Consider the following 18,547-nt stretch of genomic DNA (forward strand, 5'->3'; position numbering starts at 1 on the left):
CTCCACACTATTGGCTTTGGATAATCTGCATTAATGACTGGTCATTTTCCAGCACCTTCAGTCGTTCCTTGATATCACGTGGACGGGTGTAAAATGGCTGAAGACTGGCATGCTGAACCCATGAAACTAATGTGAAACATCAAACCAACATTTCTGCCTGTAGATTATCTGCGATGATTTAGCCTCCTCCATTATATTCACATGCGGGCCTGTCACACCAGTGCGGAGCCTCCTCCCCCAAATAATTGTTGAGTTGCCAACCCGTACTCATTTTGAGGTGAGTCTGTACTGCAAAACATAGATCGAATCTGCTGTCATTGGCAATGATTTGCGTTGATTATTTTAGACTTCCTTCACGGTTCTGCACCTGTTGTATTCTCCTTGTTGGGCCTTCAATAGGTTATTATTTCAAATTAGATATATCTGCTTCTGCTCACAACAGGCGTTGACACTCTCTTCATTGAATCATTGATGCATTGTCGCATAGTTAATTGCACAATGAGCGATATCAGACCACATTGGGTTGCAAATTGTCCCTGAAAGTATCACTGATGGTTCAAAATATCTCGTGGAATCCTCGATGGATGTGTTGGTTCCATTACGGATCAATCACACAGGACAGGTTGAACAGAGAAGGATTGGGAAATGTCAGGGGCTCAGTGGAGGTGTTGCGGGAAAGAGACGGAGGCTCTGGGGGTGGGGTGTGTCCTCCTGTAGTGTTGGATTCCCTGTGGATTCTGATTGCAGCATTCCCAGTCTCTTTTTCTCCCTCTCACTGTAAAGCACTCGGGCGGGAGAGAGAGCCAATATTCAAATTCCTGAGCCTGGAGGAAAGGCTTGTTCTCAGTCCCAGAGTCCTGCTTGTGGGGGAGAGAGTTCCAGGGCTTGGGGCTATGTGGTGCGTAAAAAGGGTTTTAAAATATTAGTGCAAACACACACACACACACACACACACACACACACACACACACACAAAGAGAGAGTTAACCTGACACTTATCAATTCACGTGCAGAGAAACAGAAAAATTGATCCCCAGACTTTTTATACCCTCACTGACTCATACTAACTGCCCACAACTCCCCAATCAAACCCCATCCAACCACATCTCCTGCATCTCACCTGAGCCCACCTACTTCAGGTAGGGCCCAGTCCAACACCAACCTGTCTCTGAGGGGTTGGGGGTGGGGGTGCTGTGTCTATGTGCGTTGTTGAGCACCAGGCAAATTGTTTATCCCAAGGTTCTCTCTCTCTCTCTCTGCCTCTCTCTGTCTGTCTGTCTCTCTCTCTCTTTTCACTCGGGAATGAGGGGAAAATGGATTTAAAGTAACCAGCAGCCCTGCCCAGACAGAGATGATGTGGAGATGTGGAGGTGTCGGCGTTGGACTGGGGTAAACACAGTAAGAAGTTTCACAACATCAGTTTATAAATTGAGTTTGTGTCTTTATATGCCGTGTTTGGGAACTGAAATCCATTCACCTGACCAAGGGGCAGTGGTCCGAAAGCTAGTGGCTTTTCCTACCAAATAAACCTGTTGGAATTTAACCTGGTGTTGTGCGACTTCTTACTGTCCAGACAGAGATCAGGTCTCACTGTGGATTGTATAACTTGCTCATCCAGGACTCGATCGGCTATAGGTTTTGCTGATTCTTGCAAAGTTCACGTTTTGCTTAAGTTGCCTGAACGCAAACACTTTCTTGCAAAGTTCTTTGTTGCTGCATTTATATTTCCACTTCTTATTTCCAAACCAATCTCCGTTGCTTTCTGTCTGTATGTTTGAACGTGTGTGCTCTCTGCTTAATGTTTGTTGAGTCACCACAGATCAGAGCTGCAAAAAAACGTCTAAACGGTTTTGAAATCAGAAGCACTGAATGGGGGAGGGGAGTTTCTGTCAGATAAATATTGTCAATGTGTCTTTAACCAGCAGCTCCACAGAGAGAGAGGGAGGGAGAGAGAGAGGGAGAGAGAGATGCAGAATTTAAAACTCTCAGGGAACCGTACTCAGGGAAACAGACACACATACACACAGATAGACATCAGCTCCTGTTTATTGAAACAACCAGGCTGGAGTCTGAAGCTAATCTCCCCACCCCCCCACCCACCGAAAAAAAAATGTACTTCATTCATGAAGTCTGTGAGGGTTACATTACATGACTTCCCATTCAGTGTAATCCAGTTCACTTTGTCAGAATACAGTGTGTGACCCTCTGAAGGAGTTGACACATTAGTTAGATTTCTAATCTTCATTTCCTTTCACGCATTTTCCAGTGTGTTGGGTTGCACAGATCAGATCGAACTGGGCACTGACACGACCACAGCTGACCAGCCAGAGTGAACCCTGCCTCCCCCGCCAGCCACACCCATCCTGGATCTACAGATGACAGTTCAAACCAGGGCCTGGAGCAGGTCCAGGGGAAATCCTCCCACTTACCCAGACCCTCCACACCTGGCAGCTTTCTGGACTTAATATCCTGTCAAACAGTTTGAGAAAGTAAACTGTGAGTCCATTTTGTTTCAGCACCGCCCCTGCTCCAGGCAGTTTCTGTTCATTTGTTTTTTTTTCTCCATCTCCATTCCCTTTGGCTCTGGGGGGGGGGTTCACTTTTTCTCTCATTCAAACTCTCATGTCTCCCACAGACCTTCGCTTCGTCCTTGTCCCAGCCACCCCTTTCTCCAAACCTGCTGCATTTCTAACTGTTCACCAAATGCTCTATTCAAGAGGGCTTAAAATAAAACATATATCTTTGCTTAAATTCTGATCTACAATATGGTCTAAGCGCGACCTCAATGAGCGGGATTTTAACTCCCGGAAATTGGAGTTTTGCCTCTTGAAGATTCAGAGGAAATGGGCACAGTCTCGTCATCTCTCACGTCCCAGGAAGTTCTACATCATCCTAACATTTCCCAATAGCTGCCGCTAGAAATGTTGCTGTCCAAAACTCGCCTCATCATCTCCTTACCATCCAGCAAGATCCAAACCCTGCAATATTTCCAGTGGTGAATTACAATGAAAGGATCAGAGAGAAGATGCTGTGTGTTTTAGAGAGAAATAAACAGCCGTTTGGACTGGAATATTGTTTTTAAAAAGTACAAGCACATGTGATGTGTTTAGCTGATTGTGGAATTTGTTGTAATTCTCACTCTATTTATTTTACAGTTTCAGGTCATAGTCATCAACAAATCCAAATCCAGGATGTAGTGTCTTCAGATATATGACTCTGCATTACATCAAAGGGGAGATCCCATAACTTTTCCACAAATATCACTGTGTGGAATGTCCTTCAACTCCAGGTATCCGTTTTGTAGTTTCTGAATCAGTCGCTCATTCCTTCTGTCTTTTTTTTATGAATTTGCAAATTCTTCTCAGTTTGAGTGAGTCTGCATCCTGTTCGATGAGAAAGAGAATAGAATGTATATCCGGTATTTCACTTTCCACATTAAAGCTCTTATATCGCATCACATTATGGAGCAGAGGCGGGATTACAATTCAAAATTGGGAGCTTATTATTGTCCTATCTATTCGTATTCCATTTTGTAGCAGCTTCCATTCTTATACCATTAAATAAAGATTATGAGATAAATACACTGCTTGATACCTTTCTCTTCATTCCTGGGCTCTAGCTCGCCACATAGACAACTGTATTTCCTCAACTACACAATACAGCACCATCCTTCATTCCAGCACGACCCCGAACACACAAATCCTCTGCTATTCGCACAGTGTAGCACATTTCATCCGTTTGCTGCCTCCTCCCAAATCCTGTTGTTATCCTCGCTCTTTATTACATTACAACCATTCTGCCATTGACTTACTAATTCCTGACTCTACCATCACTCTTCGCAATACATCACCCATCCGTGCTTGTTCTCCAAAACACTGCTGTTATCCATAATGGTTACCAAATTTCACCATTCTGTCTGTATCCCCCTGAAACCTGCTGTTGCCCACGCTGTTTACAACATTTTAACACTAATCCGTGTTCTCCAGAAGCCGACTGATGTTCTCACTGCTAACGGCTTTACAACAAGCAGTCAGTGTCCACAGAAATCCTGGATAGATCCCCAACATTTGCAATTCTTCACCATTCTGTCTGCGTCCTGACAAGTTTATTTAGCGATGATTACATTTGGCTGTCCGCTCCCTAATCCTACCTATATTGTCCATGATTATTGCACTTCCCAGTCTATCGATCCTCACAAATACTCCTGTTATCCTGATTCTTTGTTGCATTAAAGGAAACTGCCTGTCTTCCAGATTCCTAGCTTTATCCTCAGTCATTACAACATTTCACCATTCTGCCTGTGTCCTGCCAATTCCTGTTGTCACCTTCACTGCTATTGCCTTTCTCCCATCTCTCTGTGTCCTCACAAATTTGATGAGAATCATCATTATTTACTACATTTCAGCAATCTGTCTGGCATCCCAAACCCAGCTTTTATCCATACTGCTAACTATGTCTCACCAATCTACCTGTGTCCTCTAACATCCTGCTGGTCTCCGCAGTCTTCTACTTTTCACTCATCTCTCTGTGTCCCCCAAACACTGCTATTATCCTCACTGCTATCAACAAATCAACAATCATTCTTTAGAGCAATCTGTCCATGTCCTCTCAGTTACCTCCTCTCTGTCTCCATCTCCTGGTATCTTAGTCTTATTGCACTCAGTTCGAAGACTCACTGTCTCAATCTGCTGGTGGTGCTGCCTCAATGCACTCAGTTACCCCTCACTCTGCCCATCTGCTGGTGATGCAATCTCACTGAACTGAACTAGTCCCTGACTGTCTCCATCTACTGTTGATGCTGCCTCACTGCACTCAATTAGCCACCTCACTCCCTCCATCTCCAGCCAATGTTGGGACACTGAAACTCAACAACAATTGAACCCAGCCAGGCCTATGACGCTGTGTCTGAAAGGACAGCGAGAATGCAGCCAGGCCTGTGACACTGAATTTCACAGAGCACAGTGAGCCCTGCCAGGAATGTGATTCTATATCTCAAAGTGCAGACTGAACCTAGCAACGTCTTTGACACTGAATCCTAAAGGACAGTGTGACTCCAACCAGGCCTGTGACACAGAATCTCAAAGGACAGAGTGAACACAGTGAGGCCTGTGATAATGAATCTTAAATAACAGTTCCAACCCAGCCACGCCTGAGACACCAAATCTGAAAGGAGGGAGTGAACACAGCCAGGCCTGTGAGGTAGGATCTCAAAGGGTAGATGTGAACTCTGCCAGGCCTCAGAGCTTGAATCTTGAATAACAATTCCAACAAAGCCAGGCCTCTGACATTGAATCTGAAAGGACACAGTGAACCCAACCAGGCCTCTGACACTGAATCCCAAAGCACAGAACAAATCCAGACAGGCCTGTGACACTGTTTGTGAAAGACAGTGTGAATTAGTCAGGCCTGTGACACTGAATCTCAAATAACAGATGAACCCAGCCAGGCCTGTGAGACTCAATTTCAAAGGACACAGTGTACGCAGCCGGGTCTGTGACACTGAATATGAAAGGATGCATTGAACCCAAAAATACCTGTGACATTGAATCACAAAGGACAGATTAAACACAGCCAGGCCTGTGAAACTGAATGTCAAAGGACAGAGTGAATCCAGCCAGGCCTGTGACACTCAGACTGAAAGGATACCAAGATTGTGACACTGAATCTGAAAGGACAGAGTGACCCCAGTCAGACCTCAGGCGTTGAATCTGAAATAACAGTTCCAACCCAGCCAGGTCTCTGAATCTCAAATGACAGAGTGAACCCCGGCAGGGCTGTGACAAGGAATCTCAAAGAACTCAGTGTATCCAGCCAGGCCCGTGACACTGAATCTCAATGGACAGAGTGAATCTATGATGTGGAAATGCCAGTGTTGAAGTGGGGTGAACACAGTAAGAAGTCTCACAACACCAGGTTAAAGTCCAACCAGTTATCTGATAGTAAACCCACAAGTTTTAGGGGTTCACCCCTTTGTCAGGCCAGTGACATTGAATTTCAAATGACAGAATGAACCCAGCCAGGCCTGTGACAATGAATCTCAAAGGACACTGTAAACCCAGCCAGAGCTGTGACACTAAAACTGAAAGGAAGAGCGAACAGCGCAGGACTGTGACACTCAGTCTCAAAGGACAGAGATCTTGAATCTCAAACAACAGTTCAAATGCAGCCAGAAATGTGACACTGAATCTGAAAGAACAGAGTGACCTCAGCCAAGCCTGAGACGCTGAATCTCAAAGGACACAGTGAACGTGGTCAGGCCTGTGACACTGAATGTTAATAGGCAGAGTGAGCCAGTCAGGCATTTGAACACAACTGAAATGTCAAAATGTTCAGCAACATTCAATTCCTGGAGGCCCCGGATAATCAGGAGTATTTGTTGATGTCATTCTGTCATATGCTGCTGGTGAATTCATGAATGTACTTAAAGTTTTAGATCTCCCAAGTTCGAATGCCCAATTGCAATCTGTCAATGTTAAAGTCTAGCAGCGACTAACATGCGAGCAGAGACCTGACCACAAGGCCAGGTGTTTCCTGTCTGTTCAGCAACACAGGAAAACGCGCAGCGAATGTCCTGAGCCTGAACAGACAGTGAGCTGCTTCGGGGTGACACAGAATATAGCAGTTACTCAGCCAGTTACTCAGCTTCTCAGGAATCATTTCTTCCTGTATGGAACAAATATGTCCGTGGGCCTCCCTTCTCTAAACGCGGCCCTGTAAAGACATTCACTCAAATAACTGTCAATTTGATCATGAAAATAAAATTACATTTGTGCAGCAGATCAGAAATATTTCTGAGCGGCACAGTCCCGCCGAACTCTGTCACTCTAAACTGGGCGGAGGCAGCAAAATCGCTCAGATATGTCATGGTGCTTATAAAGTATGTTTAAAAAGTAATTATGTCCCAATAGAGAATAACAGTCTTTTAACAGAAGCATTTTATCTAAGATTTCCGTATAGAGGTGCTACATATTAAAATTATACATGAATTAGGCTTTCTGTATTTCGAGAATATTGTTCTCTGAATAGAAGACAGTAAATACTTTGGAGGTTGTTCTCAGAGCAAGGAGCAAAAGGTCTGTTTTCACTCGGGGAAAAAAAAATTCTAGATGTTACAGATTTGAACTTCTTGCTTGAGTTACTGCTGAAGTGAAATTTCTTCACTTTTCCCCTTTGAAGGTGTGAAAATCAGGTTGTGAATACAGGCTGTATTCGGACTCTGTAGGAGCCTTAAACAGCCGATTGGATTGGACTTGTCGGTGAGAACCCTCACTCACAGATTTCTTGAGGAAAGTGATTGGATCTGACATGTAATTTACGCATTTTCTCCACATCACAGCAGTCCCAGATTTAACCGGGGAATTTTAACACTTATTCTCTCCACGGCCTTCAACTGTTGCTCGGAAATTGTCCGTAAGTGGTAAAACAGAACAAAAATAATTTTACATAATCCAGTCCAGGCCAGGCCGAATATGATTTACAAACATTTACCAATTGCATTTCCTTCACTCGCCTGTGTCTGTGCTGTAAGATATGATGATTCTATGATCCGATGCTGGGTTAGTGACTCATTTCCTTATCAAAAATGTAGGCCTGATCAGCCGCACAGGGCAAGGAGGTGGATATAACTGTCATTGGTATCTTTTATCAAACCGCAATTTACATTTCACACATGGGAACATCAATTAGTCAGACGGGAGGAAATATTATTTTCTGAACAAAGAATTCATCCCTGGAGCGTTTGGTGTTTTAGAAAGTGTTGGAAGGACAGCCCGGTACCGGTGTACAAAACTCGGTGAATAGTCAAGTCTGATCGCAGTAACCGACAGTCGGGACGATGCTGCGCTCCTTCCTGACTCTAATTGCATTGCAGCTTCTCAACTGTGAGTTATTATTGATTGAAAGTATCCCGATGTCTGTTGAGAATTCACTGACATAAAATTTTAGCATGTCTATATGTGTATATATATGTTATATATATATAGAGAGAGAGATTTCGGAATAAAAATGTTGGTGACCGATGTCAAGGAAAGTTGATGATTTGAATAATAAGTGTCATCTAGAGGTAATGGGATATTAATGTGCATCAATTTACAATGAGAGGAGGCGAGTTCAGTGTCTGAACAGCTGAAGGATGAAGAAGTGCTCAGCAAATTGAAATCATACTTGCTTATGCGTTTGAATTATTGTAAAGCTCAAAGGAGTCTAGGACAGGCTTTTGGGGTTAGACTGAATTGGTTTTATTCCACCCGGCACAGTCAGTTTGGACCGGGGCCGAACACTTTTGCCGAATACTGCTCTGAGGCCACAAAGGCTCAATGGAAATTGTTTTTGATTGCCGTCTACCTGACATTGGTGTGCAGAATAAATAAATTGGAGTTGAAAATCAAAATGGACTATCAAATCTAAATCTGGAAATTTATACATTTTTTTTTCCGGCAATGTTTTGGATTCTCCGCTCCACTTAGGGAAAAGGCTCTATTATATTCAAATGAACCCTTCGTTGTTATAAGTGTGTATTGGAATTGGGAGTTTAAGTAGCAGAAGCTTCAGTTGGCGAATAATTTAGATTCCCTTTTTTTAATTATTTCCTTTCAAACATATTTAGAATGTAGAACATCTGATTAATGCATGTTTTAATTTCTCGGCCGAGACTTAAGGCAACCTGACATTTAAATACAAAATTGAATAGAAATGCTTTATTCGCACATGGACAACATATTACTGTAAAACCTCTATTCGGACTACTTGATTTGTGTTGGTACAAATTCGAGCAGTCGCTGTTAGAATCTGCTGAAAGTGAGTTTGAGTGGAAGCCAACTCACTGCGTTTTAAAATAGAGGAATTTTGGCGAGGACCATCCACACATGCTTCTCCTGATATTGTAATCTGACCTTCATGAGAGGATTAGATAGCGGGGACAGTGAGGGCCTTTTTCCTCGGATGGTGATGGCGAACACGAGGGGACATAGCTTTAAATTGAGGGGTGGTAATTATAGGACGGGTGTCAGAGGCAGGTTCTTTACTCAGAGGGTAGTGAGGGCGTGGAATGCCCTGCCTGCAGCAGTTGTGGACTCGCCAAATTTAATGGCGTTCAAATGGTCAGTGGATAGGCATATGGATACAATTGGAATAGTTTAGGTTAGAGGGTCATTGCATTGGTTCCACTGGTCGGCGCAATACCGAAGGCCCAAGGGCCTGTACTGCGCTGTGATGTTCTATGTTCTATTTCTCATTACATTTTCCGTCAGAACCCCGTGTAGAGATAAAACAAACAAATTGTTTGAAATAGGTGTTTCAGCCTCAGAGTGTTGGGCTAGTTCTGTGAATAACGCATTTTAACACATTAATATGAATTGCAATTAAGTATGGCATTAATTAGTTTCATTAATATGAAGAAAATACTTATCTTGTTATGTTGATAATGTAATTTGCTCAATTTGCATGATTTGCCTGGTCACTTTTGTTGCCCAAATGCCTCATATCTCCGACAGGAATATTACCAGAATGTTTTACATTAATATTTCTATGCAGTGATTTGTTTCAGGTTTTAATTATTTTTTATTTCTCAAGATGTATGCCAGGGTTTCATGTTCTCTGTGTCTCATGCCGTTTTCTGTGGCACTTCGAGACATGTTCTTTCACCACCTTCCACAGGCCAAGTAGTTTAGTTCCGATTTAAGTTGTTGACTTGGTTGTTGTTTAAGTTGTTCAGTTGGTTCATTTTCTCTCGGTTCCCAACGTGCCTCTTTAGTTATATTCATTAATCCGAATGTCGCTGAAAATGCTGGTTAACTGATAGAGAAGCGCCCCATTCCTGTTATCAAACACTTCACACAGTAAAGGACCGAGAGTCCGCGAAATACAGTCTGAAAAAATACTGTTTGGACTTTGCACTTGCTTGAGGGAACATGTCTTATAAAAGAAACAAATGCAATGTTGCAATGTAATAAATCCTGTGCCCAATAAACTCATCTCATTAAAATTTGACGGTTTTGTTGCGACTGAATCGCCAGTTAGCTCGCAGTTATGAAGTGAATATTCAAATCGTTGGCTTAACTTGTAGAAACTCTTTAGAATATACTTTGAGCAAAGTTGCATTTTTAGTTCATTAGTCTCCACAAAGCAGCAAATGAATAAGAAACTTAGATTTACCACGTAATCCAACTCAGTTTCGGCGGCAGATAGAATTAAAAATTCCACTGGGTCTGTTGTACAGATGGAACAGACATGAATTGAAATTCTAGCCGAACAGCGCAGTCTGGGTGAAGATCGCCGCCACTCTTAGAATGGCACAGATTGCCGAATGGAATCTCCGTGAATTAACCGCTTGCGGAATCCCAGTAAAAGTTCCAGTCACTACCAATAGAATGTGTACACAGATTTGGGATAGATATTTCTCAGTCGAGGAGCTGTATGCTCGTCCTGTGGGACAGTGAGCTGCCATATGTTAAACATATTATTTTGAGTTGGAGTAGTGGACACGGCTGTAAATATTGAAAAGTTAAATATTATATCAAAGTGGGACCAACATTGCTTTAACTGGCATATTAAGACATATATTTAATATCAGTCGCTCCAGCGAAATAATAGGGAAGTGAAAAATCCGACTTCTTCCGCAAATTGGCATCATGAGATTTTCTGATTGCTGTTTGGAGCAATGAGCTTTAGAAATCACAACAAAGCTTTCTAAACCATACACTAATATCAGCTTTGTGTATCAATCACTGCATACTTATCACCCTCTTCCCAGACACTCTCAATATCCACTGAACTTTCCGTCGCTTATAATGAGCTATGAGAACTCGTCACTCATTCTAGATTGGCAAACTCCACCGTTTCCTTGTAAAATGTTTTGAGCCATTTTGTACCGTTAGCTTCGGCCTCCAGACCCCAGGAAACTATTACCCTGTCTCGCAAAGATTGGATAAGTGTCCGCTTACATTCTAAATGTGATATCTTACAAGTGTTAATTTGGTGTGACCATACATTTGAAAATTATAGTTCCACAAGCGAATCATAATCTGTCCTTCCTGCTGCGAGCTAAAAGGTCCCAGTGTTTAACGGTGGTTTTCAACTACGAATACGATGTTATGTAATTAATTCCACTCGTAACACCGATAATTATTTATTACGTGTTAGGCCTCATAGTTTAAGTTAAAATATTATTGATAGATCGAATAGTCAGGCACGGGGCGTTGTATTTGCTGCCCTACTGTTTTATGCTAATGGAGTTTTGTGGTCTTTAAATGGGCATACATTTTACAGTACCAAACTATCCATGCCTCTGTATCTCTTTCAAAAAAATGTTAATACCCCACATTCAGCCAAGGCCTTTGCACTCATTATTATTATGCACATTCTTGTGAAGTCAGTGTCCCTGGTAACGGCAGCATTTATTGCCTGTACTCAGATGTCTTCAGGAATTGATCTCTGAGCCTTTTTTGCTGCCTGGCTGCAGTACATGATGCACTGGTGCAGGCACAGTGACATTAGGGATTGAGCTCACACGAGAATGAGGCAACCCCGATATCGTCCCAACTCAGCATGTTGACTGGCGTAGAAGGGAATGAGCAATTCAAGGAATTGCCTTAGGCCTGCACTTGTACTTTTAGGTGTGAGAAATCGCGGGTTTGGAATGAACTGGGAATGAGTTTTTGTCATTTGCTGCTGTGTATCATCTACACGGTACACAAATGATTCAGGTGATGGCTGGTATTTCCAGCAAATCAGGCTGCTGACCAGCACCTTCTATTTCATTGCTTGTTACTGTCATTAGTGATCTGTTGCAGGGGGAAAGGGGACACAGGCTTCAGGTGAGAGGGGGAAAGTTGAAGGAAGATGTGTAAAAGAAGCTCAGAAAGTAGTGCATGCCTGGAACGCGCTTCCAGAGGAGGTGATGGAAGTTGACACATTAGCAATATTTAAGAGGCATCTGGATGGTAAATGAATAAGGAGGAAATAGAAGGATACAGATGGAAATAGGACAGCATTTTTTTTTCTTGTTTGGACATCATGATGGACAGGGGATTGGAGGACCGAAGGGTCTGTTTTGGTGTTGTAATTTTCTTTATTCTGTGTTTTTGAAATGGGTCACTGATTCAGTGGGAGAACCACTGACCGCTGAAAAGTGGAGCAAAAAATAGAAAGACGGAATGGGTGAAGAGGGTCCAGAAATTCCAGTTGGAATGTTGAAATTGTGACATTTTGAGTAAATATTGAAATGTTATCCCACAATCCTGGCAGTGATTACAACATAAGTGAATGTTGTGCGATACTGTTTGTGAAGAGTTAATAAGGATGGCTACGAAATGTCTGCATTGGAAATAACTGACACACTGTACGTATTATGGACGGGGGTGCAGAGATATTCGAGTAACTTTATCATGGTTACTCTCTGGATCAAGTTATAAATTTTCAGCAATCCAACCAGAGACAGGAATCGCTGCCCTGTTGATTCTATTGTGCAAACGAGAGGCTAACGTGGATTTGGAGATTTAACTGACACAAAGTATCCCTGTTTGGGAACACGGTAACATGTGGTTAAAACATATATTCAAAAAAATAGGAATGAGGCCGGGATATTCAGTCATAATATCACGGGTGTGGTAATTTGAATAAAACTTTTTTTTTATAAGCAAGTGCTTACAAATCATAAAGTGAAGAAATGACACAGATCCTTGCTGTTGATTTTGTGATGTATGGATTTGACTTTTTCATTCATCTCGTGTTCCAGCAAAGACTAATTTTTAAAATTTCATTTCAGGCAAACCAGGAAACAGCCAGGCTGATCCATCAGGTAATCGCCCTTCAAGTTCATATTTGACATTATAGAACATAGAACATAGAACACTACCGCAGAATCAGGCCCTTCGGCCCACAAGTTGTGCTGAACATATCCATACCTGCCAGGCCATAGAAAAACCTGTAACTCGCAATCCTATTAAATCCCATATACTCTTCCAGAAGTCTTTGAAAAGGCCCCAGCGAGTTCGCCTCTACCACCACCGACGGCAACCGATTCCACTCACTCACCACCCTCTGAATGAAAAACTTACCCCTAACATCTCCTCTGCACTTGCTCCCCAGCGCCTTAAACCTGTGTCCTCTCGTAGTGACCATTTCAGCCCTGGGAAATAGCCTCCGAAAATCCATCCTATCTATTCCTCTCAACATTTTATCAACCTCTATCAGGTCACCTCTCAACCTTCCTCTATCCAGGGAGAAGAGACCTAGCTCTCTCAATCTATCTTCATAAGGCATGCCTCCCAATCCAGGCAACATCCTTGTAAATCTCCTCTGCACCCTCTCAATAGCTTCCACATCCTTCCTGTAGTGAGGTGACCAGAGCTGCGCACAGTACTCCAAGTGGGGTCTGACAAGGGTCATATAAATTTGCTGCATTACCTCCCGACTCCTACACTCAATCCCTCGATAAATGAAGGCCATTAAATAGTTTTAATTCACTAATTCATCGAACTGAATGATAATTCTCTGAGACAATTTCAGCATCTTTGCGTTCAATGTTTCGGTTCAATGTCTGCCTGTCAGTTGTGAAAGAACATATTCTTGCAATGTTTTCCTGAAAATCTTTAATTGCTGCTCCTTAATTAAGAATGACATTAAATTATGTCCCCGAGGAGCAGGGTGAGAGGCAAAGTGGTCCCGCTGCTGTTTGGAAATAATGTTCACTTCCCTAGTTACCAACTAGCACTGAAATGCAGTGTGATATTATGGCCCTTCCACCACCGGTATATTCGGGTTCCGCCGAAAATTACGACAGCGGAAGTGCTGGAGACACCCTGACTATCCAACTCAGCCGTTTGCAGTCAGGCCGCCTTTGTTCGACAGTGGTGACAGATATCGAATCCATACTGGGATTGGGATTTCACTATATTAGTCCAGGCAATATGGTGAACCGCACAACAGGTCAGTCCTGAGTTGTGTGGATTGAATCGATTAAGCACCTATCAACACTCCTGCCTGACGCAGCCCAATGATGCGTCCAACTTCCAACTGATTTGCGGGTATTTCCCAGTGTCAATCCATATTTCCGCTTCCACTTGCAATGCGTCATATTATCCAGGGGTTTGTTGAGATCAAGGGCACACTCGATACTTGACTTGATTCCTATCTGACCTGCTGCATCAGGCGGCCAATTAGTTGATTTATTTCTGTCTTTTACAGAGTCGGTGAAGCTGAGACTGGCGAATGGGCAGAGTCGGTGCACTGGGAGAGTGGAGATTTACTACAGGGGACAGTGGGGCACTGTGTTTGATCTTGACTGGGACCAGCAGGACGCCGATGTTGTGTGTGGGGAGCTGAGCTGCGGGACCGCGCTCTCTGCACCAGGCGAGGCTCACTTTGGGGAAGGATCCGGACCCATTCTGACGTTAAATGTTCAGTGCGAAGGGACCGAGACCGCCCTGCGGGAATGTCGCTCATATCAATGGGGTCACTATAGCCTTTGGCACACCCGTGATGCCAGTGTGATTTGCTCAGGTAAGAATAAAAAAAACACAAATCTGTCCAACATTTACAGCCTGCTCTCCGGGGAAAGGCGGATAAAGTATTCTGAGACTGTACACAGTGGTAAAGAGAGTGGTGAATATTTTCAATATTCTGAAAATAGAAGTGTTGTTACAATAACACGAGAATTTAAGTTCATAGTAAAGTAACAATAATCAGAGTGATTAACAATTACCACAACCGGGAATAGTCTTTTTGAGCTGAGCCCTTGCTGTTAGCTTTGTCCAGGAGAGGGTTTGTTCATTCCTGGTTCCTCACTGTTCAGTTCCGATCACCATTGAACACAATGAAGCGTTCCAGGGCCACACAGAGCAAATCCTGGGCAACTATGGGGCTTCTGGTGAACAATCGTTTATCTTCATCTGCCGGCAGCGTTTGGCTTATTCTGCGATTTTTATTTAACTCAAAATCGACTGATTCTTGATGCCTATTTTTGCTATTGGTGTCCGAAATTGCAGCCGCATGTGAAAATGTGGTTAGAACCCCAGATATATGGTCGATGGCATCCCGATCGCCCAATCCTTCCACCCTCCACCACCACCCCTCCCCAAACACAACCACACGTCTGGAGGCAGAGGCATCAGCAACCACGGTGGAAAAGGGGGAGTGAGACAGACCTGGAGAGGGGGGCGGTGGGGGGCGGGGAGGGGGAGGGGGGATTCCAACGGAGGCCTGGGCGTGCTAATGTGTCCCGATCCTGCCTGCGCAGAATCAAAACTTCGGCATGCTTTGATGAGCTGGCGATGTATGGAAGTACATTTAAGGGGAGTGTGGATCATTCCGCACTCCGTCAGAATTGGCGGCTGTCTCTGAATTAAATCCGGGTGTCTCGGTCCATGTGTTTGACATTTACTGACTATTGATTGTGGAGGCCATAGAGCGCTTATCCAGTCACTGCGGCTACTTTCAGAGCAGCAATCAGTGGCCAGATTGAAGGTGTTCCAAGAGCGGAGTGAGGATGAGAAGGGTCTGGAGGAGAGTCATGCGGACTGGAAACTTCCCTCTATTCTTCCCTCGCCACTAATTCTGCCACAGCTGTTGAATTATTCCAACATTTCCCGATTTTGTGTGAGAGGGGAATGGCTGGATATCCCCTGTCTCTCCAGGCGTCTAGTTTTAATAACTTTCATGTAAAGCCTCTTCTCAAAATATTTGATAGCATTTGGAAATTTATCTCTCTCTCACACCCTGAGCCTGATGAATACCAACTGGATCAAAGAATGCCTCCAGTAAAGAAGAAGGCATTCGGTCCATCGACCCTGTACCAAAAACAGACCCAGCCAAACAATATTCCCGGAACCCAACACATTTACCATGCTATTTTCCCTGACACTGGGGTCAATTTCGCATGGCCAACCAACCTAACCCAAACATCAATGGACTGCGGAGTAAATCGGAGCACACAGCGGAGACAACACAACATGTGCAAACTCCGTGCAGACAATGACCCAAGGCCCGAATCTGGTGCTATGAGGCAGCAGTGCTAACCACAGTGGCACTGTGCCGCCCCGTTCCTATATGTTCGCATCCGCCTTATTATTTACGGACGGAAATAGGAAACTTTTTTTTGACTTGGGCATCATGAAGAACAGGGGCTTCAAGCACAAAAGGGTCTGTTTCAGTGCTTTCCGTTACTTTGCTGTTTGTTCTTGAAATGGGTCAAAGATTCATCGGGGGAATCACTGAACGCTGAAAAGTGGAGCAAAACATAGAAAGAAGCAATGGGTGGAGAAGGTCCAGAAATTCCAGTTGGAGAATAGAAATTGTGAACACTTTGAGTAAATATTGAAATATTTTCCCACAATTCTGGCAATGAATACAAAATAAGTGGAAGCTGTGAGATATTGTTTGCGAAGAGTTAATAAGGATAGCTGAGGATTGCCTACATTGGAAATAAATGACGCACTGTCCGTATTGTTGACGGTGCTGCAGAGATATTCGAGTAACTTTATCATTGTTAGTCTGTGGATCAAGTTATAAATTTCAGCAATCCAACCAGAGACAGGAATCACTGTCCTGTTGATTATATCATGTAAGGGATGAGGAGATTTGACTGAAACAAAATATCCCTGTTTGGCTATACGGTAACATGTGGTTAAAAATATAATTTTAAAAAATGGAATGAGACCGGAATATTCACAGGTTGGTAATTTGAGTAAACCTTTTTTTTGCATCAAGTGCTTGCAAATCTTATGGAGAAAATAAAACACAGATTTTCGGTGTTGACTTTGTGATCATCTCTTGTTTCAGCAAAAAGTAATTTTCAAACTTTCATTTCAGGCAGACCAGGGAACAGCCAGGCTGATCCATCAGGTAATCGCCCTCCAAGTTCATATCTGATATTTTACTGCACTAATCCATCCACCTGAATGGTAAATCCGTGAGACAATTTCAGCATCTTTGCTTTCAATGTTACCGCTCAAATTCTGCCTGTCAGTTGTGATGGAAAATATTCCTGAAATGTTTTCCTGGAAATAGTTCATTGCTGTTCCCTCATTCACACGACAACAAATTAGGTCCCGGAGGAGCAGGGTGAGAGTCAATGTTATCCCGCTGTCGTTTAGAAACTCATTTTCACTTCCCTAGTTACCAGCCAGCGCTGAAATGCAGTGCGATGTCATGGCCCTTCCACCACCTGTATGTTAGGGTTCTGCTGACAACTCGCAGCATCTTGCCTCCCCGGGAAAGGTTGGAGACTACCTGAGTTTCCAGTTCAACTGGTTACAGCTGGGCGGCCCTCATTCGACAGTGGTGGCAGATATGGAGTCCATACTCGGATTGGGATTCCACTATATTAGTCCAGGCAGTATGGTGGGCCGCGGACCATGACAGTCCTGATTTATCTGGATTGAATCAATTAAACACCGATCGACACTCCTGCCTGATGCAGCCGAATAATGCTTCCAACTTCCAACTGATTTGTGGATGATTCCCACTGTCAATCCATATTCCCGCTTCCACTTGCATTGTGTCATGTTATGTTAGGGTTTGCTGAGATCCTGGGCACACGTGAAACTTGTTTTGATTCCTATCTGACCTGCAGCATCAGGCGGCCAATAACTGTTGGTTTGTTTCTGTGTTTTCCAGAGGCGGTGAAGCTGAGACTGGCGAATGGGCAGAGTCAGTGCGTTGGGAGAGTGGAGATTCGCTACAGGGGACAGTGGGGCACTGTGTATGATGATAACTGGGACCAGCCGGACGGCGATGTTGTGTGTGGGGAGCTGGGCTGCGGGACCGCCGTCTTTGCACCAGGCGGGGCTCACTTTGGGGAAGGATCCGGACCCATTGTGACGTCAAATGTTCAGTGCCGAGGGAACGAGACCGCCCTGCGGGAATGCCGCTCAGAACCATGGGATCTTTACTATGACTATCCGCACTCCAATGATGCCGGTGTGATTTGCTCAGGTAAACAAGGGGATAAAAAGTATGTCCATTATCATTGCCTGCTTTCCGGGAAAGGGCGGATAAAGTATTCTGAGACTGTACACAGTTGTAAAGAGAGTGGTGATTATTTTCAATATCCTGAAAATCGAAGTGTTGTTATATTAACACCAGGATTTAAGTTTATAATAAAGTAACAGCAATGAGAATGATTAACAATTACCACAACAGCGCACAGGGCAGCTGTGTCCTTGAGCTGAGCGCTTGTTGTTAGCTATGTCCAGGAGGGCAGTTGTTCGCTTCTGGCTCCTCACTGTTCAGCTCCGATCACCATTCAACAAATAATGAATCATTCCAGGGCCACACAGAGCAAATCCACATAGAACAATTAGATATCTGATGAGCAATCGTTTATCTTCATCTGTCCGCAGCGTTTGGTTTTTTCTACTGTTCTAAATGAACTCCAAATCGAATGATTTTTAATACCTGTTTTTGGTATCGGAGTACCTTGAAATGAAAATGTGGTTCGAACCCCAGAGTTTCGGTGGGAGGCATTCCCATCGCCCAACTCTTCGAGTTCCGCACCACCACTCCTCCCCCTCAATCGACATTACCACACGCCTGGAGACGTAGATAGGCC

The 18,547-nt window shown here is 43.7% G+C and overlaps 1 long non-coding RNA gene across 1 annotated transcript; it reads left to right on the forward strand.

Annotated features, from left to right (window-relative positions):
* The first annotated feature begins 7,691 nt into the window (after positions 1-7,691).
* LOC145361156 (uncharacterized) lies at positions 7,692-17,642 on the forward strand. Its single transcript, XR_013889810.1, has 3 exons — positions 7,692-7,880; positions 16,807-16,839; positions 17,614-17,642. It is a non-coding gene; the product is annotated as an uncharacterized LOC145361156 (long non-coding RNA).
* The last annotated feature ends 905 nt before the right edge of the window (positions 17,643-18,547 follow it).

This window comes from Carcharhinus amblyrhynchos, chromosome 34, assembly GCF_965287045.1.
Source record: "Carcharhinus amblyrhynchos chromosome 34, sCarAmb.v2.hapA, whole genome shotgun sequence".
Classification (NCBI taxonomy): Eukaryota; Metazoa; Chordata; class Chondrichthyes; order Carcharhiniformes; family Carcharhinidae; genus Carcharhinus; species Carcharhinus amblyrhynchos.